Source organism: Schistocerca piceifrons, chromosome X, assembly GCF_021461385.2.
Source record: "Schistocerca piceifrons isolate TAMUIC-IGC-003096 chromosome X, iqSchPice1.1, whole genome shotgun sequence".
NCBI lineage: Eukaryota > Metazoa > Arthropoda > Insecta > Orthoptera > Acrididae > Schistocerca > Schistocerca piceifrons.
In genome coordinates this window covers 877097116-877116189 of record NC_060149.1, presented here as the reverse complement: position 1 = coordinate 877116189, position 19074 = coordinate 877097116, and the positions used below count along the sequence as shown (strand labels likewise).

General features: G+C 42.7%; 1 protein-coding gene across 4 annotated transcripts in view; it reads right to left on the bottom strand.

Moving 5' to 3' along the window:
• Positions 1-19074, bottom strand: part of LOC124721967 (polyhomeotic-proximal chromatin protein) — a 286137-nt gene that overhangs the window by 119422 nt on the left and 147641 nt on the right. The window contains exon 1 of one of the 4 annotated variants that reach the window (XM_047247137.1): positions 5492-5738. The exons of 2 other annotated variants lie outside the window; for them this stretch is intronic. The gene's annotated coding sequence lies outside the window, so the exon portion shown is untranslated. Of the gene's footprint in view, positions 1-3801; positions 4047-5491; positions 5739-19074 lie in introns of those variants that run through there. One more of the 4 variants, XM_047247138.1, reaches the window with a different exon arrangement.

Here is a 19074-nt window from a genome sequence, read left to right as displayed (position 1 = left end):
CCATACTGCAACGAAACAGCGATTAGTTTATTCCACCGAGGGTTTTTTCCGTAACTTTCTTGTGAATAAGGTAGCAGTCCAGTGCAATCCGTAAGATTATATGAAGTGCTGTACCTCGTTTGCTGCAATCTATGAGCAAATCACATGCCAGCAGTATTCAACGACTGTTTGGACACTGGGTTTCCTCGCCGGATTTTCAAACGCATTTGGGAAGCAGTGAGGGTATGCAGGGTCTGGTTAGCGCGAACAGAAATGAATGGGAGAAAGCCTAGCGCTCTCTCCCCCCCCCCCCCCCCTCCCCCCAAGAGTACACGAGAAAAAGATACTGAATTTCAAGTGGGGTTGGTGTTTATGACCATACTGTCTCGTTACACTTTGCTACGTGTGTGCTACTTTATCTAGAGGAATTATATGGATTTACACGAAAATCAGCGTTTTGGGTGGTGTATGCTGCTTTTAAATTGTGAACCCCTGCCCTGCTACGATTTTTTTCGAGGTAAACATCGCTTACTGTGGCTGGAACACAGATTCTTTTGTATCACATCCTTCCCTTCGTGAAGCCGGCTGAAACTACCTTTGCTGAACAATGAGACCTTCGTCCAAGAAAATATAGCACACAGACGGGTAAGCGAATAATTTGTTAGATCGACAGTTACAAGGAATCAAAATCGATAGACCTACAACGAAAGTAGGTGATTACTTCTTTCGTAACATTAGTAAATGACAAATTTTTGCGTTTATTAGAGTTTTAACACTAAAGCAGCGTACCGTGAGTAGCAAGACAGCAAAAAAGTGACGCTGAGCAGGACGACACGATCAATACACGAGCCTCCCCTCCACTTCGCTTCGCACATCGACCCGACTCACGCAGAAAGCCCCTACTATTTACAGGGGCCAAACACTTAACGGTACAGCCAGAAAGTCTCGCACGCCCAGTAGAATGTTTTCCATTTACTGAACATTTTCATGATCAGTTCTCAAAAGCATGTTTGAGCAGTCCTGCTATTCTATTATGTACACGGCAATCTTCGCTGTGCAACTGTAGAAACGCTCATTTAGTCTGATTTGCAGAATCGCATGAAATTTCTGACATCCTCGCATCACAAAGCTTACGTTAATTATCAAAATTGTCACAACTCCTAACTACGTTGTCGGCTAGGCGCTGTCGGTAGTAAGCGGTCAGCACTGACACTAAGCTCAAAGAATATAGAAGGAAAGCTTGCAGGACATTTTTTCGAACATATACCAATCAAGTATACGCGGCAGCATAAGACATTCGTCAGGAGTACGTCGGCGTACGAGTACAACGCCTGATGTTTGATCCTCCTTTGAGCTTAACATTCCATCAATGTGAAGCGCTGGTACACAAGACTTAGCACCAACTTCGATTAACTGGTGGCTGGTTTACTTTTTTTTTAAAAAAAAACAAGTAGGTAAACCAGGTGGTAGACTTTTCATCAGTAGGATACTGGGAAAATGCTGTCAGCCTGCAAAGGATGTTCCTTAAGAAACACTCGACCCACCTTACAAAACTGCTGAAGTGTATGCTCCATACCGAACAGGCGATACTGAACGTATACAAAGGAGGGCAGTGCGATGCGCAGATTATTAATGAACATAAAGTGCAATAGCGTCATACTGCGTCTGAAGGAATTCCATAACTCTTAAACGTTTCATTTTCTTACAAAACGCTTACAACTGTATCAGCAAACAAAAATACCCGTATGAGATCCAATTTAGGTACACGCAGGAAAACTTAACAACCATACATACTCGCAATTGTGTCTGTAGGTATGGAGTATCATTCATGAAAATGAAATACGACAATGAGTTTGTAAATGTATAAGCTACTTCGTCATAGCATGACGTCTCTATGGCTATGTCGATATCGAGTGATAACTGATCCTCCCATTCTCTAGTAGAATTTAAAAAAAAGAAAGTCAACGTCATGCATACCAATCAGCAACGTTGTGGTGCGTAACAAACAAGGAGCGAAGCACTCAAGTGGTACTTTTTAAGTGTGTGCGGGCTTATTGTTCTCGCGCGGGGCTATGAGATAATGAGACAGACTGATCTGATTTTCATGTAATATTAGGTTTGTCATCCATGTCCCAGTGTAGCTCCTTTCGCACAGACATGAAATTAATGAAACAAATGAATGCTCTTCTGAACGCCTATGAACTAAAGACCCGGCAATAACCACTCATTTCCCCCCTTTTTATCGCCTGAAGAAGGGATCCATTGTTCAATAGCACACTGAACTAGCTACAGGCTTTTATACTTCATTAGTTCATGGTGGCAACTTTCTGAGCAAGCTTGCCGATGAGCCGTGAGCAAAGGTAACGACAATCGAGACAAAAAGCACTAGGTTTTTCCGTATTGTGCAGTGACATGTGTAGACATGTAATTACTCAAACACAAAAAAATTGACTGCCAGTTCTACTGTGTCAAAGTAGTATGAGATCTATAGATCCAGGAAGGCAGATATTTAAATATATACGTACAGCTATGTATATAGGCAACTGTGATGCTAAATGTACTGAAAATATGGAAGCATTTCATCTACCACTACCGCTGGCTGCATCTCTAGAAGCAGTTGCGTCAATAATTATGATAGTTTCCTTCTGGAGTTTAACTTTGACGAGTGATCAAGTACAAGACGTACTTTCACGTTTCGTCGTTTAGTTAACCTTACGAGCAAGAGGCCTATTCTATGGCATGAAGGTTCAAGAGGAGATATATGTTTCAGAAGAATATCAAAAAAACGTTTATCTCATTAGATACAGGGGAGAAAGCTAAATATGAAGCAATGTAGGCGCAAATTCTCATTTCGGTACAGATAACTGTACCCGTCAGTCACCCGTACCACGCCCAAATTTGCGACAACAAATATGGCTGCTTTAAATTTCCTCTGCTGTTTACACAAACGTTTCCCATAATTCTGTACCACCAACACGAAAAAATCTGTATTACATATTCGGCTTCCAAGCACAATGCAGAAATTCAGACGTTTGTGGCTTTTATCTGTTATATAACGACTCATTTATCGGAAGTTTTCTAATGAAAAACGTTTCGAGATGCCACTCGAAAGTATTATTTGTAGTTTAGAAAAGATAGTACATTACTTCTAAAAATAAATGAGACGAGGAAAAGGTGTAGCAAATTAGAATTAAGTTGTCGAAATCTATATTTGTAATGATACTTTAATATAAAGAGTAAGCTTATGTATGGTCAATGGGCGAACACACGATTAGGTTATTTATCACAGAATAATTAGTTACTACTACATAATTATTTCAGTAGCAGCCATTAGAACTGCGAAATGATTAAACACGCCAACAAGCATTCAAAATTTGGTAAATTTCCGTGCTCGTAAGCGGTTAATGTCAGCATACGTCACGTTGTAGAAAAGAATGGTAGCCACGGTGCTTTTAAGTTTCTTTACAGTACCTCGAAATAGAAAAACAATTCTCGAAAGTTAAAATATGTCACAAAAGTTGGCAAATTATTTACTTACTGGTCATTAGGAGTACGAACTATATTTTGCACTGAACATAAAACACAGACGTTAGGGGATTGGTGTAACCACGCAGTTTTATAAGTTCAGTTGTAGTATGTACCGGTATATATACGTGGCAACACCTTAAATTACTCGAGATGAAAATGCTGTTCTGATTATACGTCACTGCATCCGAAATATAAAGAAAATTAGTCGCATAAAGGCATTAGGGTGCTCTTCAAGGTAGCAGTTTCGTACTTAATAAGTACGGTCAAGAAGATAAAAGACTAATCGTTTCATACCGGGAAAGATGTAGGTGCGAAGTGTCCATTGGTTGTGTCGCTGCAAGCAGCGTCGTCGCCATCATACATCCTCACATCAGATCCATTTGTACAGCAATCCCCCGGCAGACTTCCACGAAGCCAGATCAGCAGCCGCGTTTAGGAACGACGCGTAAACTTACATCACACAATACACGTAGTGCACGGAAAATATGGAAAACTCGGGTTACCAGTGTAAGCGTCACAAAGCCGGCCGCGCGCAGCACAGTGCCCGCAGGCAATGAATGACTATATTGCTCGTGCAGTGTAGGGGTAAAGATCACTCGGCGGGGTGGGGGAAGAGGGGGTGCGCACACGGCGCTGGGGTTGCCAGAGGGGCGCGCACCCCTCACCACCAACAAGGCAGCGTCTCTCTCTCTCTCTCTCTCTCTCTCTCTCTCTCGTGTGTGTGTGTGTGTGTGTGTGTGTGTGTGTGTGTGTGTGTGTGTGTGTGTGTGTGTGTGTGTTTTTGGGAGGGGAGGGGGGGGGGGGCAAAACCATGTTTTGTTGTTACTTGTTACACACTAGGCTTATGCACCTAGGCAAATTTCGCAGAGATTCTTCTGTCACCAACTTCATGAAAATTCCTTTTGGGGTCGTGCTTCATACGGTCTGCTACTCAGACAGGAATCTTGCTTTTTTAACAGCATTGCTGTTAAAGCTTAACATTGTCAGGGATTTTTCGTAATGAAATCCGAATGTATGTTTCCAGTGTTATCTTTTTCCCATTTTACTTAACAGGAACTGCTCGCTGCCAGTGGAATAACTGCACTAGAAGTACATATTCCGAGTCGGTTTCCAGAAGCGTTGCCTTAACTCATAAGGAACTTCGGCTTCTGTACGTAAGCGAAATCTCCGAAGAAGTTACGTGAACTGCGATGTACGGAGGTGCAGTCGGCATAGGAATCATTCAGTGTTTGGTGTCACATGTGGGAAAGCACGCTAAATTCGGAGGCTAATCACAGTTGCGCGTGAACTTCCGGATGTTGAGACAGGAAACACCGACACTTCAATCTATGATCGGTATTAGTATTCTTGCTGATGCTCGCGACTTTCCATTCCTGTAATGTATTGTGTGTAAACAAAAATAAAGTTTCACTGTTGGTCAGACTTCATGTTTAACTGTAAGGCTTTCAACTAAAGTCTTAGGCCTGTTCTCTAATAATATATGGACAATGGAATGCCCGTGTAATAAAACTATATGATGTTGAAGGAAAGTGTTTTGACGACCAATTTACTGTAACATTGATACCGTGAAAATTTCATCAGTTTGGCATGAAAAATCATGTTTATCGATAGAATGTAATAGTCGAACACACTCTCGGAACTATGGGTCTATGCCACTATTTGGACTTAGTCACGAAAACGTTTTTCATCGCCTAAAATTGACTATAAATTTATGTTTACAACTACAGAATCAATTACCAACGCATTTAGACATTTATACGAAGCGCTGTATAGCACAACAAAATTTTCAGCACATGTCTTAACGTGTAGATGTGAAAAGGACGAATTACAGTTGACTTTCAATCACATAGCTGGCGATATTATCGATACAAACTTTCCATCCGCTGCTGGGGACAGTGGAACCACAAATAGCTATCTTTGTGCAAGATTAAAAATATTAACAATATGCGTTACCGAACGAGAATAAATCAAAATTTTTCATTACCGTGAAGTATCAGCCCAGTCCCAGATGTGACGCAAATTGAGTCATCGCAGCCCTGGATTTCCTGCTGCACAAAGATCTGCGAGTTGCTTAAGACACATATTTGCTTTATGCACACGACTGACAATGTTTCAAGAACGACACCCTATTTCAACGGCGTATAAATATGATAACCGCTCATAATAGTCATCGCGCACAGAGTCGGTTACAAAATAGCAGCCAGTGGAGCTACTCCCGACTGATGGCTCATAAATGTGTCTCATCTGCAGCCGGCTGAGACACGGTGGTGGGGGGGGAGGGGAGGCCGCACAGCACAGCGGCAACTGCGCGGGAATGCGACCCGGCCCACGAGTCTGCGCTCGGATGCTTGCCCCTGCACCACTCTGGACAACTTTGTCTCTCCCTTAGCTCCCCGGACAGTCATTTTCAGTAGTTTTAGGGGAACAAACGGGTAGTAATTTGTAATTTTCAAGTTTTACACTCACAATTTAATGCTATAGGCATATGGTTTCTCAAACGAAGCTACACGTTCGAGCCACATTACGTAACACCGTATTTTCGTAGCCACAACCATACTCTTAATCGCCGATGTCTTCGGAATACATGTCAGTTCCTGTTCTAAATCTTTCTACTAACAACTAGAACTGGTATTCGACTGGATTGAGGGCTTTCTAGAAATCCGAACACCTCGTTCTTAATGAGCTGATATCAGAAACGGTAGTGGCGTCTGGTATACTGTAGAAGTTCGCTTATAGAGAGTGGTCCACAATTCGTGTTACGTACTTCTGTAGGTTATAGAGGGGACTTAGTAGATCGAGTTTTACATAGGAGCGAATGTCCGGAAAGTTCATATGACGACGTTACAGACCGTCAGTCACAGGCCCCGGCTTCTGTACATTATGTACAGGGTGTTACAAAAAGGTACGGCCAAACTTTCAGGAAACATTCCTCACACACAAAGAAAGTAATGGTTCAAATGGCTCTGAGCACTATGGGACTTAACTTCTGTGGTCATCAGTCCCTTAGAACTTAGAACTACTTAAACCTAACTAACCTAAGGACATCACACACATCCATGCCCGAGGCAGGATTCGAACCTGCGACCGTAGCAGTCCCGCGGTTCCGGACTGCGTGCCTAGAACCACTAGACCACCGCGGCCGGCACAAAGTGAGAAAATATGTTATGTGGACATGTGTCCGAAAACGCTTACTTTCCACGTTAGAGCTCATTTTATTACTTCTCTTCAAGTCTCATTAATCATGGAATGGAAACACATAGCAACCGAACGTACCAGCGTGACTTCAAACACTTTGTTACAGGAAATGTTCAAAATGTCCTCCGTTAGCGAGGATACATGCATCCACCCTCCGTCGCATGGAATCCCTGATGCGCTGATGCAGCCCTGGAGAATGGCGTATTGTATCACAGCCGTCCACAATACGAGCACGAAGGGTTTCTACATTTGATACCGGGGTTGCGTAGACAAGAGCTTTCAAATGCCCCCATAAATGAAAGTCAAGAGGGTTGAGGTCAGGAGAGCCTGGAGGCCATGGAATTGGTCCGCCTCTACCAATCCATTGGTCACCGAATCTGTTGTTGAGAAGCGTACGAACACTTCGACTGAAATGTGCAGGAGCTCCATCGTGCACGAACTACATGTTGTGTGGTTCTTGTAAAGGCACATGTTCTAGAAGCACAGGTAGAGTATCCCGTATGAAATCATGGCGGTGAATCGAAGAAGTACAGTACATACTGACGAAACTAAAATGAGCTCTAACATGGAAATTAAGCGTTTCCGGACACATGTCCACGTAACATCTTTTCTTTATTTGTGTGTGAGGAATGTTGCTGAAAGTTTGACCGTACCTTTTTGTAACACCCTGTATATACAGGGTGATTCCGTGATGACAATACTAACTTTCAAGGACGATGGAATCGTATAAATGTATCAATTTTGAGGTAAAGGTCCCTGGTTCGGAAAGTAATGTGTCGAAAGTTACAAGCGAAAATCATTTCGATACCTCTGACAGTGGAATACTGTTGCGAAGAACGTAGGGTAGGCAAATTTCAGAGGTGATAGTATGTACCTAAACTAGAAACGTCTGTGAACATGGGCTCTACACCGCATGCCTGAAGCGTTATGAGCACTTGTTCATCTTCGCTAGTGTGAAACAGCTCCTCTACTGAAAAGGTGTTCTTGTTTGCTGGACATTTTTCTTGTTTTGGTCCATGCTACCACCTCTGAAAGTTCCCTACTCTACAATCTTAGCAACATGTATTCCACCGTCAGAGGCAGCAGAATGATTCTCGACGCGTTCATTTCCGAACCAGGGACCCTTACTTCAAACTGATACGTCTCCATCATCCTTGAAACTTTGTATCATCATCATGGAATCATCCAGTATATACACACGGTGAATGTACAGGCGCCTGCGCATATAACGCTCTGTAGCGTCGTTGGGTGACGTTTCCGGACATGGGTTCCTATGTAAAACTTGACCAATAAAGTCCCCTCTGCAACCTCGACAACCATTTAACATGAATTGTGAAATATCCTCAATCGACCTATGCGTGACTTCTTGGCTGGGGGGGGGGGGGGGGGGGGGCGGACACAGAAAGAGATGCACGGTGAACAATAACGAATGGCACGATTCGTCAAGGATTCGTTTATATTTAGTTTTATAGTCGGGGCGGGAGCACAACAGAAAGGCCACGTTCCAGTAATCAAATGCATTACTTCATCCAACTCACAGTACTGAGCCAGCACGTTAGAACCACAGCTCACAGTGGGGATTTTCTATTCCAAATTTTAGCGCTACCGCCTGTTGCGTATTAAGTTCATCTCAACGTGCGTTTACGTTACGAAATACAATTCTTTATATTTTTTCGTGCCGTAGTTTTCCCGCCAAACTTTGGTTCAAATGATCTAGCATTGTTAGCCCGAGTTGGTTAATCAAACTTTCTTTGGCGGTTAAAATCATAGTCTTTCTAATTAGCCCAATTTGGGAAGTTTTATGAAAGGGGTTTTTGCAAAATCAGGTCAAAACACCGCATTTTTATGTTTTTACAAAATCGTCAACTTTTCACTTCATTTATTCAGTACTGGTAAATGGAACGCAAAAGAATGGGTTATTACTACATGCCGAGCTTCAAGTTCATATCTTTAGTCCCAGAGATATAAGACGACAAATTTTGAAATTTTTTCGGGCGATGATTTTTTTTGGCGATTTTGTCCACAATTTTCTGGCTGAATATGGCTCGTAAAATTCCTTTCATTATTATTCTTCTTCAAACAACGCAGAAAGTCGTAAAATATGGCCACATTTCATTTCTTTCGACACGACATTGCCCAAGATATGAGGTCAAACTTGCCAGAAATTCACGTTCGCTCTGTGCAAAGTCTACATCTACATGATTACTCTGCAATTCACAATTAAGTGCTTGGCAGAGGGTTCATCGAACCACAATCATACTATCTCTCTACCATTCCACTCCCGAACAGCGCGCCGGAAAAACGAACACCTAAACTTTTCTGTTCGAGCTCTGATTTCTCTTATTTTATTTTGATGATCATTCCTACCTATGTAGGATGGGCTCAACAAAATATTTTCGCATTCGGAAGAGAAAGTTGGTGACTGAAATTTCGTAAATAGATCTCGCCGCGACGAAAAACGTCTTTGCTTTAATGACTTCCATCCCAACTCGCGTATCATATCTGCTACACTCTCTCCCCTATTACGTGATAATACAAAACGAGCTGCCCTTTTTTGCACCCTTTCGATGTCCTCCGTCAATCCCACCTGGTAAGGATCCCACACCGCGCAGCAATATTCTAACAGAGGACGAGTGTAGAGTAAGCTGTCTCTTTAGTAGACTTGTTGCATCTTCTAAGTGTCCTGCCAATGAAACGCAACCTTTGGCTCGCCTTTCCCACAATATTATCTATGTGGCCTTTCCAACTGAAGTTGTTCGCAATTTTTACACCCAGGTACTTAGTTGAATGGACAGCCTTGAGAATTGTACTATTTATCGAGTAATCGAATTCCAACGGATTTCTTTTGGAACTCATGTGGACCACCTCACACTTTTCGTTATTTAGCGTCAACTGCCACCTGCCACACCATACAGTAATCTTTTTTAAATCGCTTTGCAACTGATACTGGTCTTCGGATGACCTTACTAGCATCATCTGCGAAAAACCTAAGAGAACTGCTCAGATTGTCACCCAGGACATTTATACAAATCAGGAACAGCAGAGGTCCCAGGACGCTTCCCTGGGGAACATCCGATATCACTTCAGTTTTACTCGATTTGCCGTCTATTACTACGAACTGCGACCTTTCTGACAGGAAATCACGAATCCAGTCGCACAACTGAGACGATACCCCATAGACCCGCAGCTTGATTAGAAGTCGCTTGTGAGGAACGGTGTCAAAAGCTTTCCGGAAATCTAGAAATACGGAATCAACTTGAGATCCCCTGTCGATAGCGGCCATTACTTCGTGCGAATAAAGAGCTAGCTGCGTTGCACAAGAACGATGTTTTCTGAAACCATTCTGATTACGTATCAATAGATCGTTCCCTTCGAGGTGATTCATAATGTTTGACTACAGTATGTGCTCCAAAACCCTACTGCAAACCGACGTCAATGATATAGGTCTGTAGTTCGATTCATTACTCCTACTACCCTTCTTAAACACTGGTGCGACCTGCGCAATTTTCCAATCTGTAGGTACAGATCTATCGGTGAGTGAGCGATTGTATATGATTGCTAAGTAGGGAGCTATTTTATCAGCGTAATCTGAAGGGAACCTAATCGGTATACAATCTGGACCTGAAGACAATCTGGACCTGAAGACTTACCCTAAGGTATCTACCTCTAAGAAACTCATGCTAGCAACTGTTCGTGTTTCAAATTCTGGAATATTCCATTCGTCTTCCCTGGTGAAAGAATTTCAGAAAACTGCGTTCAATAACTCCGCTTTAGCGGCACAGTCGTCGGTAACAGTACCATCGGCACTGCGCAACGAAGGTATTGACTGCGTCTTGCCGCTTGTGTACTTTACATACGACCAGAATTTCTTCGGATTTTCTACCAAATTTCGAGACAATGTTTCGTTGTGGAACCTATTAAAGGCATCTCGCATTGAAGTCCGTGCCAAATTTCGCGCTTCTGTAAATTTTATCCAATCTTCGGGATTTCGCGTTCTTCTGAACTTCGTATGCTTTTTGCGTTTCCTCTGCAACAGCGTTCGGACCTGTTTTGTGTACCATGGGGGATCAGTTCCATCTCTTACCAATTTACGAGGTATGGATCTCTCAATTGTTGTTGCTACTATATCTTTGAATTTGAGCCTCATCTCGTCTACATTTGCATAGTCAGTTTGGAAGGAATGGAGATTGTCTCTTAGGAAGGCTTCTAGTGACAATTTATCCGCTTTTTTAAATGAAATTATTTTGCGTTTGTTTCTGGTGCATTTGGAAGAAACTGTATTGAGCCTAGCTACAACGACCTTGTGATCACTAATCCATGTATCAGTCACGATGCTCTCTATTAGCTCTGGATTGTTTATGACTAAGAGGTCAAGTGTGTTTTCGCAACCATTTACAATTTGCGTGGGTTCGTGGACTAACTGCTCGAAATAATTTTCGGGGAAAGCATTTAGGACAATCTCGGAAGATGTTTGCTGCCTACCACCGGTTTTGAACAAGTATTTTTGCCAACATATCGAGGGAAGGTTGAAGTCCCCACCAACTATAACCGTATGAGTGGGGTATTTATTTGTTACGAGACTCAAATTTTCTCTGAACTGTTCATCAACTATATCATCGGAGGGTGGGGGTCGGTAGAAAGAGCTAATTATCAACTTAGTTCTGCTGTTAAGTATAACCTCCACCCATACCAATTCGCACGGAGTGTCTACTTCGACTTCACTACAAGATAAACCACTACTGACAGACACAAACACTCCACCACCAATTCTGCCTAATCTATCTTTCCTGAACACCGTCTGAGACTTCGTAAAAATTTCTTCAGAAGTCGCGCATGGAATCAACCAAGTGACTACATTTCAGGCAGTATTGTTTCGCCGGACATTAAATTTTACCACTATTCGTTGGAAACGTGTGCAACTGTTCACATAAAATTCCAACGAAATCCGTGATGGTCGAGCAGGGAGGCTTAGATGAGTTGACATGGAATGATTCAAACTTAACTTGTCCATTCGGAATATCCTTCGAAAGTTATGGTCATATGGGGAGTCAATGAACTGATTGAAATTATCAATCCAGTTCCTCCCCGACGAGTAGGTTCTGAAACTGAAAACGACAGAATACGAAACATTAAAAGGTATATTTAAAAATATAATTAGACCGTGCTTATCTCATTTGTAACAATGTCATGTGGTTGAAAAAGACCGGAAACAACACATTTTCATAAAAATGGTATCAGAACAAAAGCACAGAATTCCAGAAAAATATGCTTCCACACCATGTGTTGCTGAATCCTAGAGCATACAGGTTGTCTCAGTAGAAATTACTCAGGAATATGACAAGTACGATAATTGGTGACTGGAAGAATAAAGTCTGGTAAACATGAGCCCTAAAATGCATACCTTAAGAGCTATGAGCACTTGTTCAGTACAAGAAATTTTTCACAGTATCGAAGATAAAATGCTCATAGCACTTAAGGTATGCATTTTAGAGCTCATGTTTACTAGACTTTTTTGCTTCGAATGATCGTTTCTGTCATCTCTGAATGTCGATAATTACTCCTGGGACACCTTGTATTATAAGTTCGGAGAATAAGTGTATCTGAAAGAATCAGGAGGGATACTGGAATAACCAACCATGTGAAACAGGTAGCTTTTGCTTATTTCGCTCGATAATTTGCAACCAATACATTGAAATGAACAATCAGTCAGTCTTTTTAGTTTTCCGGTAGGTATTTGTACATTACCATACTGTCGAATGGTAACTACGGCAGCTTCATACAAGGTAGCCTAACAGAACCCACTACACTTTGCTGGGCGATGAATGCTCTACAGCAGTGTACGCAATACGAGGTGTGTATTTCTCACTATACGTAAACGACCAATGCGTCAATCTCTCCAACACTCAAGTCCGTCTGCAGACGATGCTGTTATCCTCAGCAAACCATCTTTGTTGTCCGGTCGCTAGGGAATGCAAACCGTTTCACGGAATTTCCACATAGTGAACTGAATGACAGTTCTTTACATTTGGATACATGCACCATATCGTTCAAAATAAAAATAATAATAAAGAAACAAACTGTACAATTACAGCTGAAGTGTCAAATTACTTGTGCCTATACTGTTTAGTTACCTATAGAGATGATAACGAGAATGGAATGGAACGCAAATTTAACACCAGTAGGGGACGCAAAAGGTTAACTTACACTACTTCGGACAGTTCTGTGAAAATGTGACGAAACTCTAACGGAAGCCGCAAATAAGACGTTAGTGACAGCCAGCGTAGAACACTGTGTCTATGTTACCATTCTTTGGAGTAGTTGTGGCAGTAGACATTTAAGCAATTCGGAGAGAATCGGACACACAATTTTACTCTATTTGAAAGTTTCATTGCATAGTAAACTCCGTTGCAAACAGGAGTCGTTCTAGAGAAATACGTCTCGCGGTGGCTAAGCTATGCCCTGCCACACCCTTTTGGCCTGGGTGCTGACCCAACAATTTATGCACGACCGTCCCTCTGGAGCTCGTAAACAAGTAAAGACGCAATGGCATAGACTGGGACCGTGACGTATGCCTCGATATCACAGCTTTAAACATTTTATGATAAAGATAAGAATATGACTCTCCGACTCAGATACACTTTTTAACTGTAGCGAGTATTTAACTGTTAAATACTTTCAGAAGTATGGGCTCATTATTCCGCTGCAGACTATCGCTTCTTGTTTTTGTACAGATTCAATTATATGAAAACAAATTTTGATTTGCACTCTAGACTGACTTCCTTCTCGTTCATACAAAGTGACTTTACAAAGTAAGTTTTATTCGAAGAATTCTTGCATATATAACGATCACCTGCCAGAATCTAAAGTAATAACGCTTTGACACACACACCGCAGCTAGGCAAGATCAATGTGGCTCAGAAAGGAGGTCATCGTTTCAACGATTAAGTGCAGCCGCTCAGCCCAACCACTACCCTGGAAATATGGAGCCCACGGATAAACTTGGAATTAATTCTTTATGTAACATACCCAACATTTGAGAACACTCAGCACTTACCAATGTGTGTTTATTTTGCTTAAAAATCCGCTCACAGCCGTGAAAGATGATCGCATGTAGAGCAGATGCATGGGATAGGGTCACGTCACAAAGGAGCGGCACTTCTCTTTCCGTTCTGCCAAGCACGTTCTGGCTTTCCTGGCAGTGCACCATCGTTGACACCCGTCTCCCTGGAGCCGGTGAACTTCGCATACCATCTGACAAAAATGAAACGTCAGACTCTAGTAAAAAATCATCTTTGGGTTTATTTAGTTCATTCCCTATCTCCCTATCCTATGTTTATTGCGTGGGAAATTAGGTTTGTAATAAGACGATTCGTCCAATACCGAAAACAGAAACAAGTCAAGCAACCCACTTTAACCTGTATTCAGCTATGGGTTTTCAAACCCACTTTAACCTGTATTCAGCTATGGGTTTTCAAAGACTAAAAACATTGTCGCATATCTCGTATTCGACGATGTGCATATTATTTCCCACCTACAGTGGTGCAAGTATCCTGGAATTACTGTAGGACAAGTCAGTCTCTCGGGAAACTACGAACATTGATTCACAATGCTCAGTGTATAATGCTAGGTCTAATGTACGGGGGGAAAACTAACGGCTTTGTTGTTACACGTCTTCCTACAGCACAAACTTTTAATAGGAAGTGTCACCAAAGGGCAAAAGAAAATTCTTAGAACCTTTCAGTGGCCTACAACAGTACTGTAAGGAAGGGGGACGCGTTTTGTGTCGGTTTCTTCACCATGGGCCAACGCTGATCGAACTGTAGATTCCTACTGCATTTTCCAGATAGTAGGCTCCAATCAACTTGTGTGAACACAAATGTTGGAATATGAAACGAGCAGAATTTTGTCTAATGGAGTTAATAGTGCCTTCCACGTAAGTTTGTTTGAATTCTTCATACACCAATCGTTTTCATTTGCTGCTCGTACAAAATGTTTTAGTGTGTCGTCTCACATCTTCTCAAAAACATTTAAGAATAGTTTTGATACAGCATATTATATGATGATCCTAATTTTCAGCTGGATTTCTGTTAGTAGGTGCTTCATTTACTTTGAGACCTGATTTTTTCGAGCATGATTTCTTTTTGAGTTTACCTTTGTTAAATAATTGCTCTTTTCGTTTATGTCTGTGTAATGGTACTTGGAACTGCATTTGCCCAAAACCTGGAATTTAATATGATTTACCTCCCAGTTCTCGAACAAATACAATTTACATTCCTGACTTCCTGTCTACTGAGTCTGCTTCTAGCATTGTATCAATTTTTGCAGTATATGATAACTTTCAATTCGAAAGTGATTTATGGCAGTCACATCCCTTACAGGTTTCCTTATTTGATAAACAATCAGTTACATCCGCAGCCCTATTTGGTGCTTGCCATGTTAATTACCGGTTTGCTTTCTTCTAGATTAATGTGTCACGGACAAACCTTTGTTCTCGGCCTATCTCTAGCTCTGCTACATACGGAGGTTTACACTGAAGAACTCTTTGTTCTCATTAAAATCTCCCATTATCAGTAAGTTGTGGTAGTTTCTTCATTTATCGGTTTCTGAAAGACTTAGTAGTCGTTTCCTGTTCTATGGTAATGTAAGCGCTTCATTGATTTTCAAGGGATATCTTATGTTTATTTTTAAAACAAGCCTATTTATTCTCAGATTACTTCAATACAGTATCTGTAATACTGATTTCTAGTTGATGGCAAAAGTCTACTCCTCACTTTTCTCCCTGTTTCTTTATTCCACAGAAGGTCCTAAGTCTTACTGAAAGCTTTATCCGAGAAAAAAATTTTGAACAATTAGTTCAGGAGCCCACTCGAAGTGTAAATTGTTTCGAAAACATACTAAACCTCTTAGCAAGAAATAATCCAGCGGAAATAGGAATCATTAGTAAGCAGAAGGTCGTTGTAGAGTGACTTAACACTGTAACATCTAAATCCACCAAAAATAAACGCAAAATATATCTATTTAAAAAAGCAGATAATTCGCTTTTCGCGTTCCGTTCTTTCCGAACTGTGTACCACAGACCAGATGCGGCTTTAATTCAAACTAATAGCATGGACGGCAACACACACACACACACACACACACACACACACACACACACACACACTGAAGTACCAAAGAAACTGGTACACCTGCCTAATCTCGTGTAGGGCCCCTGCGAGTACGGATTAAGTGTCACAACACGACGTGGCATGGACTCGACTCATGTCTGTAGTAGTGCTGGAGGGAATTGACACCATGAATCCTGCAGGGCTGACCCTTAAATCAGCAAGAGTACGAATGGTGGAGATCCCTTCTGAACAGCGCGTTGCAAGGCATCTCAGATAAGCTCAATAATGTTCATGTCTGGGGAACTGGATGGCCAGCGGAAGTGTTTAAACTCAGAAAAGATATTCTGGGGCCATCTTGTAGCCATTCTGGACGTGTGGGGTGTCGCATTGTCTTCCTGGACTTGCCCAAGTCCGTCGGAATGCACAATGGACATGAGTGGATGCAGGTGATTAGGCAGGATGCTTAAGCACGTGTCACCTGTCAGACTCGTATCTAGACTTACCAGGGATCCCATATTACTCCAACTGCATATGCACCACACCATTACTGAGCCTCCACCACCTAGAGCAGTGCCCCGCTGACATGCTGGTTATATGGATTCATGAGGTTGTCTCTATACCCCTACACTTCCATCTGCTCGATACAATTTGAAAGAAGACTCGTCGACGGGGCCAGGCAACAAGTTTCCAGTCATCAACAGTCCGATGTCGGTGCTGATGGGCCGAGGCGAGGCGTAAAGTTTTGTGTCGTGCAGTTATCAAAAGTACACGAGTAGGCCTTCGGCTCCGAAAGCCTATATCGATGACGTTTCGTAGAGTTGTTCGCACGCTGACACTTGTTGATGGCCCAGCATTGAAATCTCTTGTGATCTGCGGAAGGGTTGCACTTCTGTCACTTTGAACGATTCTCTTCATTCGTCGTTGGTCCCGTTCTTGCAGGATCTGTTTCCGGCCGCAGTGATGTCGGAGATTTAATGTTTTACCGGATTCCTGATATTCGCAGTACACTCGTGACATGGTCGAACAGGAACCATCACTCGTACGCCAACTATAACACGATGTTAAAACTCACTCAATTCTTGATAATATACCATTGTTGCAGCAGTAACCGATCTACGAACTGCGCCGGACACTTGTCTTATATACGCGTTGCCGACCGAAGTGCCGTCTTCTGCTTGTTTGCGTATCTGTATTTGATTACGCATGCCTATACCAGTTTCTCTGGCGCTTCAATGTATATCAACTAAATTAGTGATAGATGGTACTGATCCCCCACGGTACACAGACCTGGTCAACACATTAGCGTGTACTTCAATGCTAGAGTAGGTCAAAGAGGACAGTTTCCGGACAAGGCGGGGCGCCCATGACGTTCCCGATCACTCCCTCCCCTGCCTCACAAAGGACACTTGCCGTATAGACAAAACGGCGGGAAGTTCAAATTTTGGGTGGAAATTGAAAACAATAGGCCAATCGCGCTAGTGTGTTTTACCCGCGACTGTGGAAGCAGGGCTGCTGTCCCAAGTATAAATTCTCGTGAAATGTAAGATGGCGCATTGTCATGCTGACTGACCTAGACTAGTGGGACAGGCTGTATGATGTCACAATCCAGTTCAGTCTTTAGGGCTTTTTATAACTGTGTAGACTTCTGATGTACTGCGCCAGAGCTCCAAAATTGGATCCATAACATCACAATCCAGCTCCGACCGGTCGGTCTATTTATAAGAGTGTAGAATTCCTGCATACTGGTCCAGACTTTCCATACTGGGGTAAGTTCTAAGACGTCAGAATCCAAGTTCTGGAATACTGGCAGTGCGACGACAGAGAGAAAGGACGTTTGTGCAGGTAAGGACGGGTCTGCAGCCCTACGTGACATGTTTTTCCTTCCAAGCTACTATTCACTCGGAGGTGTACGGTCACTGGTTCAGTTGGCTCTGAGCACTATGGGACTTAACTTCTGAGGTCATCAGTCCCCTAGAACTTAGAACTACTTAAACCTAACTAACCTAAGGACATCACACACATCCATGCCCGAGGCAGGATTCGAACCTGCGACCGTAGCGGTCGCGCGGTTCAAGACTGTAGCGCCTAGAACCGCTCTGCCACTCTGGCCGGCCACTGGTTCAGTTAACTCAACGATTTCATCTCTCCACTTGCTTCTTTATTTAAACACACAACGGGGAGGGAAAGGCTCTACGCCCACTCGCCGCCCTCCGTTCTGTTCTTGATCACGTCAATTTTGAAACTGCACAGAAGCGTACTATTTAGGCAAACGTCTAGACTGAGCACTTGGACACTAGCCGACACGATTGCAAACACTGCATCAATTTCAGAAACTGTAGTAGTACTCCGTATCTATTTTCTGAACAACACGGTATTTGGTAGTACCTCTCCAACCTAATGGCAAATCTAATTTGATATTCTGTATTCTATTCATTGGACGACAGCGCGGAACTGTATCGAACATAATACCAACATAGACTCGTGTATCTAACGCCATCCAGGGTCGTGAACAGACAGAGTAACATCAGACGTCTGCATAGTATTTCTAAATGACAGCCCGACAGCTCTCGCCTTATGCCCGATACAGACCGTGTGTCCTGCCACAATCGACACGCTCTCGATGACTGACTAGGACATACTGGTGCAGCTCTATCAGAGACCAGGCATACTAGCGCAGCCTTATTCAAAATGACGGCTGGCGACGTACAACATATCACTGAATTTTCGCGTCAATTTTATGGTGAAATCCACGAATAATATATCGAAATCAGTGAACTTTCCACCTAAAGAAATATTAAGCCCCTTCGAGGTGCTTTTCAGGACCTTTAACACCGTCCGAAAGATCAACACATACTGCAGCCAATTGGAAGAGAAGTTTAAGATTTGTCCACTATTCCCATTTCTGCTGAACATCCAAAACGACAACAAGTAGAAAACCGAGAGTTCCACACACTTTCTTTGCGAATACTGGTGGTAGTGACAACGGCTTATTAATGTTTCCAAGAAAGCTTAAGTCTTCGATCCACTTCTGAAAACGCCTTCCCCTAAGACACGGCACATGTCGACATGGACTGGAGACTGCAGGTGAAAGGCGCTCCCAAGCACCTGAGTAACGGGAGGTGACGCTGTCATCATAGTAGAGCCATGAATCACACACGTGTCGGCAGCAGCAGCAATCGGCACATCGCCCCAGTGTGCCACGCAACGCCACTCCTGTCGCAAAATCCCGCACACATCAAAGTCAGTTCGCACAAATTTGTGCTTA